Source organism: Malus sylvestris, chromosome 5, assembly GCF_916048215.2.
Source record: "Malus sylvestris chromosome 5, drMalSylv7.2, whole genome shotgun sequence".
Lineage (NCBI taxonomy): Eukaryota > Viridiplantae > Streptophyta > Magnoliopsida > Rosales > Rosaceae > Malus > Malus sylvestris.
In genome coordinates, this window is record NC_062264.1 from 28,648,212 (window position 1) to 28,669,466 (window position 21,255).

Genomic DNA, 21,255 nt, shown 5'->3' on the forward strand with positions numbered 1-21,255 from the left:
AGACCACGAGGGTCGATCTCAGAAATCGAAGAGGCGTCTGCTTTCTCAAAAGTTGGGCTGCTCAAAGACCACGAAGGCCGATCTCAGAAATCGAAGAGGCGCTTGCTTTCTCAAAAGTTGGGCTGCTCAGAGACCACGAGGGCCGATCTCAGAAATCGAAGAGGCACCTACTTTTCCAGCCTTGGCAGCACCTGTCACACGCACACTCAGCTTTGCGGAAATTATGGGCATTCTGTCGAAGACTTCTGGTGAAGTAGAAAGCACATGAGTCTTACTGTTCAATCACCCACTTCCCACACGCAATAGTAGCTCATGTGTATCACAGATAACTTTGCCAAAGTTCTCTGCCAAAGTTGCGCACGTGAAGCTTGCAGCTTCCACTACATCGCTCTGACCAAGACGGGTAAAAGAATAGCAAAGAAACAGCACTAACAAAGTTTAGACACATAAATTTTGAAGGTCTAGCTACCCCATATTATTACCCACAAGGGTAAAGGAACAGTATCACTGCTGGATAATTGGAAAGTCTCTGTGTGTCAACCTCTGTGCTTCGTGGCAAGGTAGACTAGCAAACACGCCCAACCTTTACTCACATTCGAGAAAACACTCCCAACAAGATTGCTTGCTCCAAAATCGAAGAGGCACCGTCCTCCGAATCTCGAGAGCCAGACTCCCAACATGACTACTTTCTCAAAAATCGAAGAGAGGGTAAAGGAACAGTACCATTGCTGGATAATTGGAAAGTCCCTGTGTGTCAACCTCTGTGCTTCGTGGCAAGGTAGACTAGCAAACATGCCCAACCTTTACTCACATTCGAGAAAACACTCCCAACAAGATTGCTTGCTCCAAAATCGAAGAGGCACCGCCCTCCGAATCTCGAGAGCCAGACTACCAACATGATTACTTTCTCAAAAATCGAAGAGACACCGCTCTCCGAATCTCGAGAGCCAGACCCCCAGCATGATTGCTTTCTCAAAAATCGAAGAGACATCGTTCTCCGAATCTCGAGAGCCAGATCCCTGATAGGATTGCTTGTTCGAAAACCGAAGAGGCAACACTTTCCCAACTACAAGAGCCGGATCTCCTTGGATAAAGTTGTCTGTAATCTTCACACGCAACATCAGCTTTCCACATACCACAGACCACTTTTTCAAAGTGCTCTGACAGGGTAAAGGAATAACATTACTACTTGTTGTTAAGGAGACTCCTATATATGTCAACCTCCATCCCCAACGGACAGACAGACCTGCAAAAATGCTCAACCCTTCCTCATATATGAGAGGGCACTCTCAACGAAGCCTTTCGAAATATTCAGCTTTCTTTCCCCCCGATAATACCTCTGCAAACAAGTTATACTAGAGCAAGAATATCTCATATCATCAGGGTTAAAAGCAAGAGTATCCCATATCATGCTTTTTCCCTGTCTTTTCCTTTGACCTTGTTCTTACCTGCAAGACAAGGAGAAAGAGAGCAATCAGTCAGCACTTGGAATCAAGCTTCCAGCCAGGAACTGACTGCCTGGAACTTACTTACCTGGCATTGCTCTCGAGTACTCATCTTCAACATCTTATGCTTCCAGGGAAGATACCGCATCTGCCTGAGGAACAGATAGGGCAAGTGAGAAGGATACAAGGAAGCATGTGGAGACAAGCGTAACAGCACACGTGCCGATACATCTATTACTCTGTCAAAGCAAAAGTATCTCATATCAGTAGGGTCGAACGTACTCTAGATTTGATGGACTTGTTTTGACCCTCAAATTCTTCAGTCGGCCTTATACTCTGGAGGAAACCAGAAAACCCTCCAGCTCAGTTCAAGAATAAGCCTGTGGAAAGTTACTTCTTCAAAAGCAAAAGTATCCCATATCATCTCTTCTCATTTTTCTTCTCTTTATCCTTCATGCTGCCTGCAAGATAGGGAGAATGTGAACAATTAGCCGGAGCTCTGATTGCTTACCTTGTCTGTCACCTATTTCAGCAAATCCCCTAGCTCGGCAACTTGAGGGACTCCTACTACATGGTTTGTATCGCGCTTGACCAAGCCTGAAACTACAAGTAAGCTTCAAGTGAAATTGATACATTACCTTGTGCATCTCCACCAGTTAAAGATACCACCCCTGGATGGAGGAAGAGTACTTCCAGAGAAGATGCCACATCTACCTATGAGACAGATAAGGCAAGTCAAGACGATACCACATTCCGATACTTAGAAGTTTCGTGATTACGAGATCATTCTCCCACAATATTTCCTAATGTCATTTGTACTAAATCATTCACCTGTACTCACTAAAGGAAAGCTTGAACCTATGTACTTGTGTAAACCCTTCACAATTAATGAGAACTCCTCTATTCCGTGGACGTAGCCAATCTGGGTGAACCACGTACATCTTGTGTTTGCTTTCCTATCTATATCCATTTATATACTTATCCACACTAATGATCGGAGCAATCTAGCGAAGATCACAAAAAGCGACCGTTTTCGCTACCTAGGATATATCGTGCAAGAGAACGGAGAATTAGAGAGAGATCTCAACCATAGAATAGAAGTTGGATAGATGAAGTGTAAGAGTGCATCCGGCGGGTTGTGTGACCGTCGTAGGCCACTGAAGCTCAAGGGAAAATTTTATAGGACGGCAATAAGGCCAGCGATGTTGTATGGCACAGAATGTTGGGCGGTGAAGCATCAACACGTACACAAAATGGGTGTGGCGGAGACGAGGATGCTTCGTGGGATGTGTGGGCACACAAGAAATGATAAGATTGGAAATGAGGATATTCGAGGTAAAGTAGGAGTGGCCGAAATTGAAGGAAAGATGAGAGAAAATCGGTTCCGGTGATTTGGACATGTGCAAAGAAGGCCTACTGACACTCCGGTTCGAAGATGTGACTACGGGACAGAGGTTCAGGGCCAAAGGGGTAGAGGAAGACCTAGGAAAACTTTGGAAGAGACTCTAAGAAAAGACTTAGAGTACTTGGTTCTAACGGAGGACATGACACAAAACCGAGCGCAATGGCGTTCTAGGATTCATATAGCCGACCCCACTTAGTGGGAAAAGGCTTTGTTGTTGTTGTTGTTGTTGTATTTATTTATTTATATTTTGTTATTTTCTGACATGTGTGTTTGATTCATTGAAGGACACAAGACCAGAGAACCAAGAAGGTGCAGTTGTCAACTGAATTCTCCGGAATAATATCACTGTTTTTTGTTTAGTGGCAAATTAGTTTTGTTTTCTAGCCAAGAATTCATTAATTAGTTTTGTTTTTTTTTTGGGGGTTGAGGATTAATTAGTTTTGTTTAGTGGCCAAGAATTCAACGGCTTAGAATTTTTAAACAAGAACCTATTGACTTATAAGTCATTTTATTGGTGTGACTGAGTTTAATTTTCTTCCTATATTGATAACTACTGGCCTCTTTGGGAGTGATTTTTCTAACTGGTACGAACGAGAGGAAAGATACGGATAAAAAATCATAAAAACAGGACCACATTCGTTGAAATTGAACTTGTGAATTTGGGTACAGAGTCATTGGGACCATCCATGGCTTTGATAAATACAGCAACTGAGCTCAACCCCTCTCTCTCTAGTCTCTACCACACACACAAAGAAGCAGGGACAATGTATATGCACGTGTTATGAAACCTCAACAAAGACACCTCGTTGAAGCCCAATTTCCTTGGCTTAGAATTTTTAAACAAGAACCTATTGACTTTTAAGTCATTTTATTGGTGTGACTGAGTTTAATTTACCTTTAACCAACAATATTGAACTGAAAGTTACACTAAATCTATCAACTTCAGATATTCTTCCTATATTTTTAACTACTGGCCTCTTTGGAAGTGATTTTTCTAACTGGCACGAACGAGAGGAAAGATACGGATAAAAAATCATAAAAACAGGACCACATTCGTTGAAATTGAACTTGTGAATTTGGGTACAGAGTCATTGGGACCATCCATGGCTTTGATAAATACAGCAACTGAGCTCAACCCCTCTCCCTACTACACACAAAGAAGCGGGGACAATATATATATGCACGTGTTATGAAACCTGCAAAGTTGCTCAACCCCTCTCTATCTACTACACACGCAAAAAGCAGGGACAACATATATGCACGTGTTATGAAACCTGCAAAGCTCTGACACGCGCAGTTAGCTCCCCAACTTGACTCCTCGGACAATCAGATTACAAAAAAACTCAACAAAGACACCTCGTTGAAGCCCAATTTCCTTGGCATGATGTTTTACAATCTGCATGCCATACATATTTCCAATATTTATAACACGATTATGGTCCAGAAAGTAGTTAAGTAAACCAATATAAGCGCCAGAAAGCAGTTACCTCATTTTTCTTACGATGCTCCAGTGTCACCTCTTCAACTGCAGCAGAGACTTTTGCATTTATTTTCTCCATTTCATCAAGCTCTTTCATCAATGGCTCCCAAACAAAGACAAAGATAAATGTACAGGAACAGAGGCGAGAATGTACTAAAGAATTACCGCAACAAGCTGCAATAACATTGTGTTCAAATGGCCCAATAGCGGATCAGAAAAAGTGGAAGAAAAGTAACATCTAAAATGAAACTATGATTTCAACCCTAGGATACGTTAGGACAACTAAAGGTTTTTTTCATTCTTTTAGTCGTTCGTATAACTATCATTTTAAAAGGAAACATAAAATGTCAACCACGGTGAGTTTATCGCTATATTACGAACAACATTCTGTCTTTCAATTTAGATGTCAAATTTATCGCACACGAAAAAACATCAATTTCAAAGCAAGTTAAAACATAGAACCGTTCAAGGTTGAAAAAATATCTCAACAAGACACGATTCTCCGTGTTCAGATCTTCTACTTTGTGACTTTAAGGTGCACATGATGCATAGAATACCATACAAGGGGAAAATGAATACCAGTGAAAATAGAAACCAACGAAGCAATAAGAAAAGAAGGTTTAATAGTGATGTCTTACCCGTGGGGTCAGTATAGGTTGTGCGGTTGTCGAAGACGCAAATAGCAATTGCTGCAAACTTTGAATTAAAGTGCACCTGATACAATTAACAAGCTAGAAGTTTTCCCACAGAATGAAAAAGTGAAGAGACGCAAATTCATTGTAGATGCTTTTATGCAGAAGAGATGACCAAATCAGTGTTATTGAGAAGGCATGTTTATTCGTGTTAAAGATGGGGAAGACATGCTAGACCACTACCACAAAGTCTACCCAATACCAGACAGGCCCATGATGCCAAATTACATCAAATTCTACCATCAACCATGCATATTTTACATTTTTCACCGGAAATACAGGAACAGATGCCAAATATTAGATAATTAGTTGTTTTCACAGAGGTTCTGAACGTCATATTGAATAGAATTGCTTGTCATATCAGGCTATCAGTGTTCCAGCCGGACTGCTTTTCTAACATATTTATTTAGTGTACCATGGATGTGGATCCATTCAGCCATCGAATTTTCAAAGTGAATGGGCAAAAAGATATCAAAAAGCAGGCAAAATGCCTTATGACTACGTGCCCCTTTGGGGTCCATATGGATGAAAAAAAAGAATACCATGCAGAGCAAGGCTGGAACCATGTGATGATGGCTACAACGATCATCAACAGGGTCAGTATCCCATCAATAGAATATATGAAGTAAGCAATGTATATTCTTTAATTCTGGGGTGTAATTTCATTAACTAATTTGTCGTATGTTGAAATCCTATTATTGCAATGAGTAGGAAAAAACACTAAGAGTACTAACTTGCATGATTGCAATAACCAACATGCACAAGGTATATTACATAATTTGCAAACGGTTATTTATAGGCCAAGTAAAAAATTGTTAGCCTAATAACCTCATTGGATAAGAAAAAGAAGAGTAACTCACAACTCATTTACACATCTATTTCTGTCCTCTGGAAGTGAGTTCTCAAGATCAGACTGAAGGGTCATCAAGTCTGAATGAAGACTCGATATCTGCTGCACAATACCCGGAGCTGATACATATGTTGATAGCCCAACTTGAGCATCTAATGCAAGAACACATAAAAAGGTCGTACCCAGTGCACAAGGCTCCCGCTTTACGCAGGGTCTGGGAGAGGTGCAAGAACACATAAATTTAATAATTGAAAAAAGGGAGGAAATAATGGTATTAATAAAAAATCTTATCAACTTTTATGTTTATTGAAGAAGAATGTATTGTCATTACTTGAATGGATACTTAAAAGATCTCTAACACCATGCAAAAAGTGATCCTAATCATCCACTCCTTGTTCTTGTACATCAGATGCCGCTTGAATTAATGCCAGGCAACGACCCTATAATGATTACAAAGGAACATCAACACGCCATGCTAGTGGACGAAAGGAAAAAGAGAATGAAGGGTTTAAGCACGCAACTGTATTACTGTAAGCAAGGTTTCCCAAATAATCTGGAGCATAATACTACCCAGTTCTGAGCAACTGAGCATAATATTATTACAATGTGATGTGTTATGACTTCAAGTTTTGAATACATTTAGAATCATCCAACAGTAAGAGAGAATATTTGATGGAGGTGAAGGAGAAATGGATTTTAGATGTCTACAGAGAGAGAGAGAGATACCACACGGCCTTTTGTTGCTGATAGGTAAGCTCGCACCCCTGATTCAATAACGTTAAGCAAGGACTATGCTCCAAGCATATTTTTCTTTTCCAACTGACAAGCCATTTTTAAGAACTGATACCTTGCAAGCTGATTAACGAGATGATTTATAAACTGCAAAGACAATTGAATCAGAAAATGTTAGACCAGAAGATCAGGAATCTTTGTGATATGAACTCATTGCTCTTTTGATTGATAATTAGACAATTAGTAGCTAACAATACCGCTTTCTGCTGGTTAATGTAATATTCTTGTCGCATGACCTTTAACTCATAATCACCTACAAATTGATAATTCAGATCACATTAGCTACAAACTTTTTGAGCCATGCAAGGCAAATAATCTGATGTTGTTTCATCTTACAGTTCTAGATTGGTTTAGTTACTAATAATATCTTGCAATATGTACGTGTCTTGGAGTTGAGCCACCTCCCAACAAAGACCAGGAATAGTCTGAGAAAGGAATACACAGTAAATCAAACAGTATAACTCAAACTAAATCAATGATATGAATTTGTTTTGAAGGCAGAAATAAGCATACAGAAAAATCTTGTAAGAGTATCAGTCTGCGCCACCCCCTAGAAAAACAATTTAAAGAGAAAACCCCAGAAGATCAACGAAGCAACATGATTAGCAGGTAGCATGTCCATGATCCTTTCCCCATGGGGGTCCTCTCTATGACTACAACTTGAACAAGAATCCAAATTTTTTTCTGCGGAAGATTTTAGAAATTTGGATATAACAGGTAAACGTAGGAAACTTAAAACCCAAGAGCACATTCAAACCTCAAATAATAATTTCTCTTCCTTGGGATAAGAATTTGATAGTTCTCCAACAAGTTCTGCATGCTTTCTCCTGTACACATATTAGATACCCTTTCGTCAAAAGATATTGTCAAATGTAGTAGATATGGAAAAATTGAAGTCTACCACTATACAAAGCATAATGAATTGACATGTAAAAATGCATTGTACCTAAGGGAATGAAGATCAAGATGGATGTGAGCTTCATCTGATGATACTTGAGATTTAAGTGCGATTAGAATTGCTTGCTGCTTAGCACTCTCAACTTGGGCTTCCACCCATTGTCTTTCACTTGTCCCAAAACTGCATAATATTTAGCAGTAACAGAGTCGGCAGGGATTCCAAATTTACGAACAACAAAAAAATGCCAGCATGACAGTTGACAAGAAAAAGGTTAACCAGCCACAGATATAGAAATACTACATCTATTTGAGTACCAAAAATAGATAAATCATCTAAACAACAGACGTATGGTTGAATTATTAAAATACCACATCATTTCAAAGAACGTGTTTGTATACACGAGCATGTGTGTGGAGAGAGAGCGATTGATGATGAAGAAGATATAACAGAATACAAACAAATAAAAAGGAAACTTTCTGTACCTCTCAAGTGTCAGAGAAGTAAAATAATTAATATACCCTCTCACTCTGATTACACAAAGGGAATACATCCTCTAATTTCCATCATACCGTAAATCAAAATATCAACAATTTTGGACCTTCTTTGTGGACTTTCATAAAGGCTATCAACCTTTTGTACCTTCTTTGTAGATTCTGAAAAGAAATAAAATGATTGAAGTAAATAATAACAGCAATTGTTCTGGTTTCTTAAAGAGGGTGTAGTGATCTGAAATCTGACAAAATAAGTAGGCATCATATCATTTTATATAAGTTAAAACTTTGTAAGTAGGGGGAAAAGTTACATACATAGAAAGAAGTCGTTGCAACCCAAAGACACGCTGATGATGAGATTTTTCTAAATCTGCTGCAATCAAAAGACCAAGTAAAAGGAGTCAATATTTGCTACTCTATATAAGTTAAAACAGCTTAAGATATCCGAATACCTTGGCAACTCTAGATTATGGATATTCGCTTATGCAAATAATCAACATTTACATCAAAGTGATAATGACGTGAATACACATGGATGGCACATACTTTCTGGATTGAGAAAAGCAAAACTACAACGTTACAAATGATAACATATCCCTATTTTTCATTTTTCAAGGACGTATGGGCAGAAAAACAAGAAGAAAATTATTTGTGGCAGGCATATTATGCTTCTGTAAATGACTAAAGCTGTGCATCTCACTCCATTCATTGGTCTGTGTAATTGTCTTTTCTTTTAAGAGGAGGTTCAAGTTATTTTATGACTTGACTCTTCCGCTTGGTTAAAAAGGTCCATTTGATTCAATTCATGAATTAGCCGGAATTAAAATTTTCTAAACGAAAATAGCATCTGGTACCAGCTGAGACATCAAATAATATTTTTTTTTTTTTTCAAAGTTAAAAGCATCCAGCATGCACATGTAATCTCGACTCTATTACACCAACAAAGTGGATAAGCAACATATTGGAAAAGCAAAAACAATATGGAGATATTAATCTTGAAAACTTAATGGGGAGAGAGAGGAAAATACAAGAGTGAAAAATAAGCAATAAAAGCCATAGGACGGGTTACCTCTTACTATGATGTTTGAGATGTCTTCAAGACTCACCCATGAACACTTAGATTGCCCTCTTCAGCAACTAAACGAAAAGGACCCTGTTCATATCACTTAGTAAGGCCTTCATTTTCCTTTTAATAACCTAGTAAATTCTTAAAAGGTGCAACTCTAGTACATGAAGTATACAATAGAGAAACTGGCAAGAAGCAAAAAAAGATACAGTGGAATAGATAGGTCCACAAGAAATTTACAAGAGATGAGAGGAAAAACATGATTTCAAGAACTTATCCAGAAGATTTTCAATACTAACAAGATAGAATTCCCCAAGATGAACTTGTGAAATATGCATACTAGAAATCTGAATTTTGCTAAATTTTTCTTTTGATAAATAGCGTTCTTGAAATTATTCCCAAAAAAAAAAAATACACAATTGGAACAAAGTATTACAGTTTACTTTCAATGCAGAGGATCTAGAAATAAAAGCTGGCAGCCTGGCACAAAGTTTTGATGGATTTCTGAAAAGTAAGTTGCAGCAATACTTGCGAAATTTCCGTCCTAAGTGAAAGCAACACTGATGCACAACCAATTAAATTATCAATATTAAAACTGGAAAAGAAAAGGACGATCGTTCATACACAATCAGTAAATAAATAAGATTAACAATGCTGAGAGAAGGGGGGGAAGGGGGGGGGGGGTGGGGGAGGGGGGGAGAGGAGGAGGAGAGGGGGTGGGGGACGCTATTATCTACATACCTTGTCTAACTGCTTGGCAAACCACTGATTTAGCTCCTAGATACAAGATGAATCTCCAGTTAAATATGGATGAAAGTCTGAGTAAGCTAAATGGATGCCATCCCCTGCAAGTTAAGTAGTGCTAAATTCATAAATATGGAAAGCAGAAATAGTGAGCTTGATTGTTGAATTCGTAAGCAGAAAATTGATCTCGCATTCCTCCATCAGTTGTGCACAAATCACATAATAATTCTCATTTTAAAATGCAGAACGTATACTGGCCATTAAATAACAAAGATAGTTGTAAAATGTCCAAATAGTCAACAAAAGTACTGAAAGGTAAAAGAGTATAATACCATCCCCAGAATGATAATGGGCCGGCCAACTCTTGTGCTGTAGAAGCCATCCTTCCAAGAACTGCATTCATCAAGATTACAATGAAAAAAATTAAGAATCTTATGAAATTTTAAGTAGAAATAAACTTCTAAAGGTACTTTTCTCGTTAAAAAACCGAACAAAAACCCTGTATGCATAGTTGTTTGTACAAAGGCAGGTTAAACTGCGGGTTTTTGTTTGCACACAAGTCACTAAGTATCCAAATGCTCATTCACATGGTTGCAGACAACATAGTATACATATTATATGGAAAACCAAACCCAATCAAATATTTTACTAATACAAAAAACCTAAATGGATCAAACTTATCAATTATCATTGTCCACAATTTGCTACACCACCAATGTCTGAGAAATTGATTTTCAACTTAGTCAAGAAAATGACTAAATCCATTTCAAAATTGATCACCAATGCCCAGAATATATTTCAGTGATTGTAGCTATTCTAGTAAGGGAGCCTTCTTTTTACTAATATACCTGCAAATTTCTTGCAGAGAGGCTATCATCTATAGTTGTAAGATGTCCATTGACAGTAGATGTTGCAGCAACTCGTGCCCATCTCCCTTGAGTCAGAGTAGAAGCCTGATCAGTAAGCATGTCGAATTGGGAATGCAGATGCCTGAGCTGTCTCTGCAACTGTAAAGCTTCAGCTTTATAGGCCAAAGTTGCATCCCTAAGGAAGAAAAGAAGTCCATAAGTACTGGGAACAGGATTTCACAATGCATCACCAAATAGCTAGAATATGCAATTACAAAGCATAGCTTTTCGTTATCCAAACTACTAAGAATTTATAGGCAACTAGTCCTCCACTTATTTCTGTACATTATCCTTTCATTAACATCCTCCCTTCTCGCCATGATTTACCGCGAGAAAAATGAAACAAACAAATCAAATAAGCAATACACCCACATCAAGAAATTTCCTATGCGGCCAAAATCTCTTCTCGATCCTCATGTACCGGCCAGCACTCAAAAATATGGATGAACTAATGCATCACTAGAGGAAAAATAATTAAAAGAGTATAAAAGAATGTAAGAAGTATGTAGTAAAAAGTATGGTAACGGATATCTATGAGTCCCTCCTCGGCTGCAAAAACCGCCTCCTGGTTGTCTGGCCTGGAAGCAAAGGCCGAAATGCTATCGTAAGCAAAGTCCAAATCTTCTCCCTGCACAATCAACATTTATATCAAATTATCAATACATAAACAGTTTGAAGTTCGAACACAGCATATAAAAACTCAACAATTATGACTGCAAACAACAAAAACGAGAATTTTACCTCTAATAGCTTCCCTTCTTCTACAAATTGCTCATATCTACACAAAAACACAATAATTTCAGAATTATATACAAATTTTCAAAATTCAACCAGATGACAATGATTTTTTTTGGGGGGGGGGGGGGGAGGGAGAGAGAGAGAGTAACTGGGAGAGAGTTCGGGGAGAGAGAGGACGTTAGAAGGGCGGAGGCTGGAGCAGATCGAGTCGAGGATGGGTCGAGCGTCGTCGTATTGGAAGGGCCATTCGAAGCTGTCACGGTCCAATGCGTCCGCCCCTTAGTACCCTAATTCACCCAACAGAGTGCACAGCGTCGCCCCGCTCATTCCCCGGTCGTTTTCTTGTCTCTCTTCTCTTGCTCCGTCGTGGACGGCGGTGCCTCGTGATCAGATCTGCGATTTTTCAGCTTTCAATTTCAAATATTTGCCAGCGACTGAGTGAGAGTGAATTTTTGGGCCGTTTTGGCGCCGGCCTTGACAAATTGACGTCGTCTGCCTTTTTTTTTCATGCTTCGGTTAGTTGTACATTGAGGACATTCTTGTCCTATTCTCTTCGGATAGAGGATATTTTTGCGGAGTTGTCTATCGTTTTCAATTGACTCGAAAGTTTGAAGGGAAATTTTTAAAAATAACCAATTTTAAAACCACAAATTGAATTATAGTCAAACTTTTTAAATTCTTATAATTCTAACAAAAAAACTAATGTAAAAAGTCCTAATTGCCCTTTAGTAAAACTTATCTTCTCTTCTCCTCTCCTTTGTCACAAGCTTGGGTCGCTAGAATTGTTACGATAGTCAGGCAACAAATATTGATTGTAGCCCGGCAGCAGCCCTTTTCAATATATTTTTTTTGGGATCATTCTGCAATTAACTCACAACGGTTTATTCATGCAAATAACTCAACTATTAAAATAAAATAAAAAAGAAACCAAGGGTTGAATTAGACTTGTCTATGGTATTTATGTTCGTGGCAGGAATTTCCGTCGGGGATGTTTCCTAGCCGACGAGCACACAGCTCCCCGAGAGGTCGGCGCCGGTTGATGCTTTCTGTCGGGCTTCTGCTTCACTGGCGGGCTTGTCGGGCAAGGCTGAAAGAGAAGGACAGAGTTAACTTTGAAATGTGCCTTTGTGGGGCCTTAGGTGTAGGCCTTAAGGCTCACAATCAAAGATTAACTTTTAAGTGCTTAGGCGTGCCACTGCCATCTTCAGCATGCCAGATGTAAAACGGATGTTGAGTTTTAATTGTATATATACCCGAAAGACTATGTTAGTTATGACAGGTGCCTTTGTGGTGCCTTAGGTGTAGGCCTTGAGGCTTCCCGTTAATAACTAACTTAGTACTCGAATATATAAGGTTCGTTTTCTTGGTTATATAAGTCTTATAACCATTATACTTCTGATTACCTAAGCCCGATGAGCAGAATGAATCCAAATAGGTGCCTTTGTAGGGCCTTGGATAGGCCTTGAGGCTTCCCATCAGAACTCATTCTATACTCAACGTTCTAGCCCGATAAACAGAATGAATCCAAATAAGTGCCTTTGTGGGGCCTTAGATATAGGCCTTGAGGCTTCCAATCAGAATTCATTCCATACTTAAACGTTTCTATGGTAATCATAATATAATAGAAAATAAACTAAGTGATAGGTCGATTACTTGCGCCTCAAGTAACTTCGGACTTCTTGTTTATCAAAGCTTGTCGTGGATAGGTTAAGTCCACATAAGGTTCTTTTTTTATGCCTTGAGGCCAAGGACTTTTGAGTGATCAAATCTTACATGCCCGAGGGCTTAGAACTTAGATCTTGCTTGAACTGTGAAGACATATTCAAATCGGATTCAAGCGCTGAGAGAGTCTTTTAATAGCCATATTACTAGAAATAACTTGAATACAACTTGTAGTATACAACATATTGCTAGGCTAATGAATGAAAAGATAAAAAACAAGGAGGGTCGGGCAAGGCTGATCGTCTTGCAACTTCCTATCTTTGTGGTTTATCAAGGGGGTTGATAACTTTAGAAAAGGGGTAGGGAGATGAGTTTGCAGAAAGAAATCGATACTACAGCAGGTTCTTGACCAGGTAGCAGAGCTATTACAAAGGGTTTATCTCGAGAAGGATGAAGGCTTGGGCTGACTACAGCTTCGTTTTGAAGGCAAATATGGCTTTGAGCAGAGTTTGTGCTTGTATTTGTTGGTTTGTTTGAGTGTCCTTAACTCTGATTTCTCTTTCTTCTTTTATAGACATTTTGGCTTAGCCTCCTGTAGCAATAATCTTGCCCGAATGCAGTTTAAAGGATAGTGACTCATCAGCTATTTACTTGTACTACCACTGTAAAGTACTTTTGGGCTGATTAGTTGGCTGGTCTATACCATTTGGCCCTTGGGTAGGTGAGCAAGTGGTGCAAATGATATGCACCTAGTCGGGAAAGGCCTTTTCTGCCTTCTGGGCTTGGGCTGTACTTCGAGTTTTTCTCCTCTTTTTGGGCCAACTCCCTTCTGAGCCCAAAGTTTAAGTTTTAACCCAAATAGTGCCTCCTTCAATCAATATTCAGACTGGAATTCCAGGCGCCAATATTGATTGAATATCCGCATGCTTGTATACCCGCTCTTGGAACTTGTGTTTTCTAGACAGGATGCCTACGATCATGCGTCTCTTGCTCTTCTCACGACCTTTGGGTTATCCTCTGAGGTTTCTATAAATTCAGGCTTGAATTTGCTTTTGTTCAGCCAACAAACCTCATCCAGCCTTCGCTTTTATTAACCCTGAGTACTTCTGCCTTCTTAGTTTTCTTCCCAAAACTAAGAAATGAGTTCTTCAGGATTCAAGTGGGGTTTCCTAAAACTCCCTTTTCGTGAGAAAAAGAGTTTTCATCAAATAACCACTATCCCCAACACCTTTGGTCAGACACCCCGCAATCTCCAACACCCTTGGTCAGGCGGTTTCCTCATGAAGACTTGCCTTCCTACTCGTCATCATGATAAATCAGGCTTCACCATCATACATGGTGATGACTCTGCCTGAGGATCCTCTACCAAGCTCATCTTGGCCGCACAACCTGATCACCTGATCGGATTCTATCTATGAAGACATCAGAAAACCAGCTGAGACGTCATTGCACCTGAAATGAGTCGAATGTAGCACATCGGAATTGAATTGAATTTGTTGTAAATTTCACCAATTTGTCGAAATGAAATAAACATTATTTTAACAGTCTTGTGTCTTTCTGTCTTCTTGAATGACTGATGAATATACACTGCACTTTAGCATCCCGAAACCTGATTTACTTTGCATCCTCTTCAATATAACAATCTCTAACATCTCATAATGTAGGACAATACTTTTTCAAGTATTTAACATTAATGGGATGTTCTGCCAATTCCCTTCGAGGTCCGCCAAGTAATATCCCCATTTGTCTAACACTCGACTAATCATGAAAGGACCTTCCCATGTCGGGCTCCATTTTCCAAAGCCCCTAAGCTGAGCTCCTAGAGGAAGGACCGTCTTCCACACCAAATCTCCTTCCTTGAAAGACTTTGTTTTCACCTTTTTGTTATAAGCTCAGGCAACAGTTTTCTTCCCTTCCTGAATCTGGTTCAGGGCTTCAATTCGGGCTACATCTAAGTCTTCAATCCCTTGACACATGGCTTCGATATACTCTTCGCTGTGTAACCCAAACTGATTTTGAATTCTGACAGAACTTACATTGATCTCCATGGGAAGCATTGCATCTTGCCCGAAAGTTAAAGCATAAGGAGTTGTCCCTGTTCCTACCCTCTTGGAAGTTATGTATGCCCACAAAGTATTCCTCAGCTTTTCATGCCACTTTTCCGAACTATTTATCACCATTCTTTTGATAATGTTTACCAAAATCTTGTTGCTGGATTCTGCCTGGCCATTTGACTGCGGGTAGTAAGGACTGGACTGGATCATCTTTATTTTGTATTTGCTTGCAAATTCTTCAACTTCTTTTGAAATAAAAGATGGCCCTCGATCCGTCACTATGGTTTCGGGCACCCCAAATCTATACAGAATCTTGGTCTCAATAAATTTTTTTACTGTAGTTGAGGTTATGGATTTTACAGTCGAGGCCTCTACCCATTTGGTAAAGTAATCCATTGCTACAATTATGAAAGTGTGCCCCTTGCTAGAAGCCGGGTAGATCTGCCCGATGAAGTCCATTGCCTATCCTCTGAAGGGCCAAGGCTTGAATACTGGATTTAAAGGTACTGAGGGTACATATTGGAGAGGACCGTGCCTTTGACATTCCTCACACCCTCGGGCATAGGACTTGCAATCTTTTTCCATGTCAGGCCAGAAATAACCATACCTCCTAAGTAACTACCTCATCTTCGTTCCAGCCTGATGTGCTCCACATACTCCTTCATGTACTTCGACCATCACTCTCATGGATTCCTCTTGGCCTAAGCATTTTAATAATAACACGTCTGGAGTTTTCCTTAGCAGGTCTTTTGCCCATAAGACATACTTAGTTGCTTGCTGTCTATCATTCTTGCTGGTGGGTAAAGAGGGATCTTTTAAATGATGGATGATGGGCGACCTCCAATCTTCTATCTCAGTTTTAGAACCATTACATCCAGACTGAATCCTCTTTCCAGGATATAAGGAAGATTTCTTCTTTGAATCTCGACATCCAACCCATATTTTCTTTCCTGTATTGGCATGCCTGAGGCTAATTGTGCCATCTCGTCGGCTGCTAAGTTGGCTCCTCTGGGAACATGACTACCTGATATCTCAGAATCCCAATAGCTCAGCAATTGCGTGGCCGCCAAGTAATATCCGGCCATGGTGATATGTCTGCACTTGAACTCCCCATTTAGTTGGTTTATTACCAATTCTGAATCACCAAACACCTATACCTCCATTGCCCCCAGATCCATCAAGATTTCCAAACCAATTATTAAGGCCTCATACTCTGCCCGATTATTGGTATTCCTTTGGTAATCTAAGAGAAATGAGTAATAATGATAAACCCCTTGAGGGTTGATAATTACAATCCCAGCTCCTGAAGCCTTCTGAGTATAGGAACCATCAAAATATAGCTTCCAATGAGTAATCCACAGACCATCCACTCTTCTTATCTCCTGCTGGATCCACTTCTCTTTGCCCGAGATCATTTTGCCTGGCGGGATCCAAACATTAGTAACTTCCAAGGTTCCCGGTATATTGATTATCTCATCTTGAGATTCTTGATGCTCCGCCAAGAAGTCAGCAATTGCTTGGCCTTTTACTGCCCTTTGGGGGACATACTGAAAGCTGAATTCTGATAATGCTAGAATCCACTTCCCAATCCTTCCTGTTAACATTGGCTTTGACAACATGTTTATCACATCTGTCTTAGCGATGATATGCACGTGACAAGGTAACATGTAATGCCTCAGCTTATTGGCAGTAAAATACAGAGCTAAGCACAATATCTCTACTAGGGAATACCTTGTTTCCACCTCGGTCAGAATTCTACTGAGGTAATACACTGCCTGCTCTTTCCCGCCTTCATTATTTTGAGCTAGCAAACTCCCGATTGATTTATCTGAAGCGGAGATATATAGCTTTAAGGGTTTTCCCCTTTGAGGTGGTACCAACACTGGCGGAGAAGTCAAATAAGCTTTGATATTATCGAAAGCCTCTTGGTGTGGTGGTCCCTACTCGAAATTCTCCTTATCCTTCAGTCTTAGTAAAGGAGTCAGCGGCTGGATCTTGCCTACTAGATTGGCAATGAATCTTCTCAAGAAATTAATTTTGCCCAGCAGCCTCTGGAGTTGCACTTTGTTGGTGGGTGAAGGCGACTCCATTATTGCTTGCGCTTTGTTTTTGTCCACTTCTACACCTCTTTGATGAACCAGGAATCCCAAGAAGTTGCCCGCTCTCACTCCAAACGCACACTTCTTTGGATTCATCTTCAATTTGTGGATCCTCATTCTTGTCAATGTCTGCCTGAGGTCTATCAGATGCTGCTCTTCTGTCTTGGATTTCACCACGATGTCATCAATGTACACCTCCATATTATGGCCAATCAGATCATGAAAGATGGCATTCATTGCCCTTTGGTAGGTTGCACCAGCATTCTTGAGCCTGAATGGCATGACCAGATATTCATATGCCCCCACATGCCTAGGGCACCTAAAATCTGTTTTATGTATATCCTCCGGAGCCATCTTTATCTGATTATACATGGCATTTCCATCCATAAAAGATAAGACTTTGTGTTTTGCTACTGCATCTATGGATAAATCTGCCATGGGCATGGGATACTCATATTTCGGTGTAGCGCCATTAATATTTCTGTAATCAACACAACATCGTACTGCTTTTGTTATGTCTTTTAAAACGGGTACAATGTTGGCTAACCACTCCACATATTTGGCTGGCCTGATAAATCCGGCTTTTATTAGCCTCTCAATCTCTTCTTTGACCTTCTCTTCTATCTCCTTCGACATCCTTTGTGGTGCTTGCTTAACCGGCTTATATCCTTCCTTGATGGGCATTCTGTGTTCCACCAAGGTTGCATCTAAACCTGGCATCTCAGTGTAATGCCAAGCAAAAAAATCTCTGAATTCTTGCAAGAGACAGATAATTTTTGCCCGATCCTCACTCTCCAATAAACCATTGATTTGTATTGGTCTTGGATCCTCCTTTATTCTTAGCTCAATAACTTCTAAAGGATCTTGGATCTCTGGTGGTGGCTTATCAGGTTCTGCACACAAAAATTCGACTAGCTCCGGGCTCTCGGGCAAGTCGTCTGGCCCATCTAGGTCATATATGCACTCGGCCATTTGAATAGCCATTTCCAATTCTTCTTGACAAGATTCCTCCTTGCTTTCATCCTGGCTGGTTGAAGCTCCTACCTTCCATTCCTGCTCTTCTCTGTCTAAGAGCTCATTTTCTTGTCTTCTTCATTTCCCATACACCAACAGTCGTTTAATCAAGGATCTGACTGCCATTACCTGATCCTTCCTTTTTTGTTCTGTCATTGATGGTGTAGGGGTGTTGGGACGATACAAGCTTTATCCCACCCCTCTCTAGTAAGAAGCATTCCTTGTTCTAGAAGCTTTTGGGCCATCACCTTGGTAGGGCGGCCGTTCTCATCTGCTCCTGAACACTTCAAGATTCCTACGTTGGGATTGTAGAAACTTGATTCCGCTACATTGGCTGTGGGAAGAAATGGTTGTGATTCGGCCTCTACCATCTCCCAAAAGCCTGGCCTTTCTGCGTTTGCCTCATGATAAACAGCCACTTGTTGATGTAGAGTGGAGAGTATAGCAAGACTTTGGTGGATCCAATCTCTTCCGAGTAAGGCTCCATAGCTGGAGGTGCAGTCCGCCACAAAGAATGCCAGCATGATCTGTTTAGACCCTAAATTCACTTCTAAAGGCAATATCCCATGAGTCTTGGTAATAGCACCCGAGAAGCTAGAAACAATGAGGTATGTAGGAATAAGATCCTATGTGCCTCTCCCCAACCTTTTCATTTGTTTGGCCAGTAGTACGTTAACAGCCGATCCTTCATCAATTAAAATTCTTTTGAAAGACACTCATTCCAAATGGGCTGTAACATATATGGGCTTCAGATGATTGGCAAGCGAAATGCTCGGGCGGCTGAACACCATATTGTCTGTATAGATCCTTAAATGACCATCATTGGGTGCTTCAGATGATTCAGCTTCCCCCGATTCTCCCTCTTCAGCTACCTCCACGCTGACATGAGTCATCATTGGCTCAGTTGTCACATAGTCTCCTTCCATCGTGGCAGGCTAATCAGGTCTGGCACCAAACATGGCGGATAGCACATACGCCATGTTGATATGAAAATTGCTAGGCTCGGGCAGTTCCTCTTTCTTGCTCCCAATCTGGTCCATGAACTCATCTAACCAAGCCATTGCATTTGCTGGAAGCAGTGGTTCTGGTGCCCCATCTTGTTGATTCAGGCCTGAATACGGTGTTTGCTTTGGAACTTCCCTGAAAAGATCCACTAATGATAGAGAAAGTGGTTTTCTTTCAGGTGAGACAGTTCCAAAACAGATAGGCTGCTCTGTCTTCCATCTGGGAGTGGGCACCATGATCATATCTTCTTGAGCTCTCCTCAAGATTCTATATTTCCCAGGGTGTAGGCTTTGTGGCACATGGTTTCCCTCGCCTTCAGTCTTGCTATTAGCCTTTTCCACCTCCTTCTTACTCCTCCAGCGGAGCTGACTACTCCCCTCAGATGACGTTTTCTCCAACTTTTGATTTTTGGATGCTTCCGACGTCGCAGGGGTTTTTAAGGAATTCATGTAGGCTTTGTGTTGCCTTTGAACCCTTCTGACCATGGAGGCTCCCATTTGCTTAATGGGCTATCCATTTTTCCCAACCACATACCATTTTTGCCTGAGGCGGGCAGGATTATCTTTTTTGACAGGGTTTGTTATCCTGTCATTCCTCCTGACCTCTCTTCCCATATGGCCGTACTAAGAGTGCTCTACACCCCTCTCTTTCGGCTTCTTGACATCTTTATCTTCTGCCTCCTCAGAAACTTCATGGTTGCGAAATATCTCTGATAAAGCCCTCGGTTGGGAATTGCCTCCTAACCGCTGAAAGACACTTCGGGAGGTATCCCTTCCTGCAGTCCGCCGAGCTTTCTCTTGTGCCTCTTTTCTCTTTTCTTCTTCATTCCTCCTGATCAGTTCATGATCTATGAGGGCTCCTGTGGGCGGTATTTCAAGCTCACACTCACATTGGCACTTACTGCACAACATCATCCCTTTGATTATGGCGGCTCTTGGATATTCGGGCAAGTTAACCACCCCTTTTGTGGGTTTGTCAACCAGTCTTCTTTCTTCCTCTCTTGTGGCCTTCTCTTTCCCCTTCTCCGCCCAGACCATACTGATCATATTTATAGGGGCCTCTAAGAAGGGATCTGTATGTTTATCCGTCACCGCTACTTCTTCTGGTCGGTTGGTTTTAAATCCCCTTTTCTCCCTATCATCTTTCTCCCCAAGGTGAGGTAAAGATATAGGAATAGGTGGTCTTAGAATCGGGTCATCTTCCTTTCTGGAGCCTGCGGAGGCATTCTCCAGTCTTTGTAGCATGTGCAACAAAGCAGTTTGCAAATCTTCTGATCCCTTTGACATACTTCTTTGATCAAAGATGTCCCACTGGGCGTGCCAAAACTATGTTCATGGTAGGAATTTCCGTCGGGGATGTTTCCTAGCCGACGAGCACACAGCTCCCCGAGAGGTCGGCGCTGGTTGATGCTTTCTGTCGGGCTTCTACTTCACTAGCGGGCTTGTCGGGCAAAGCCTGTCGAGCAAGGCTTGTCGGGCAAGGCTGAAAGAGAAGGACAAAGTTAACTTTGAAAGGTGCCTTTATGGGGCCTTAGGTGTAGGCCTTGAGGCTCACAATCAAGATTAACTTTTAAGTGCTCAGGCGTGCCACTGCCATCTTCAGCATGGCAGATGTAAAACGGATATTGAGTTTTAATTGTATATATACCCGAAAGACTATGTTAGTTATGACAGATGCCTTTGTGGTGCCTTAGGTGTAGGCCTTGAGGCTTCCCGTTAATAACTAACTTAGTACTCGAATATATAAGGCTCGTTTTCTTGGTTATATAAGTCTTATAACCATTATACTTCTGATTACCTGAGCCCGAAGAGCAGAATGAATCCAAATAGGTGCCTTTGTAGGGCCTTGGATAGGCATTGAGGCTTCCCATCAGAACTCATTCTATACTTAACGTTATAGCCCGATGAACAGA

At 40.7% G+C, this 21,255-nt stretch overlaps 1 long non-coding RNA gene and 1 pseudogene across 1 annotated transcript; both read right to left on the reverse strand.

Moving 5' to 3' along the window:
* Positions 1-3,466: 3,466 nt before the first annotated feature.
* Positions 3,467-4,067, reverse strand: LOC126623128 (uncharacterized). Its single transcript, XR_007623636.1, has 2 exons — positions 4,002-4,067; positions 3,467-3,586 (listed from the first exon to the last, which is right to left on the reverse strand). It is a non-coding gene; the product is annotated as an uncharacterized LOC126623128 (long non-coding RNA).
* A 48-nt stretch (positions 4,068-4,115) lies between these two features.
* LOC126623118 (AUGMIN subunit 3-like) lies at positions 4,116-12,083 on the reverse strand (annotated as a pseudogene).
* Positions 12,084-21,255: the final 9,172 nt, after the last annotated feature.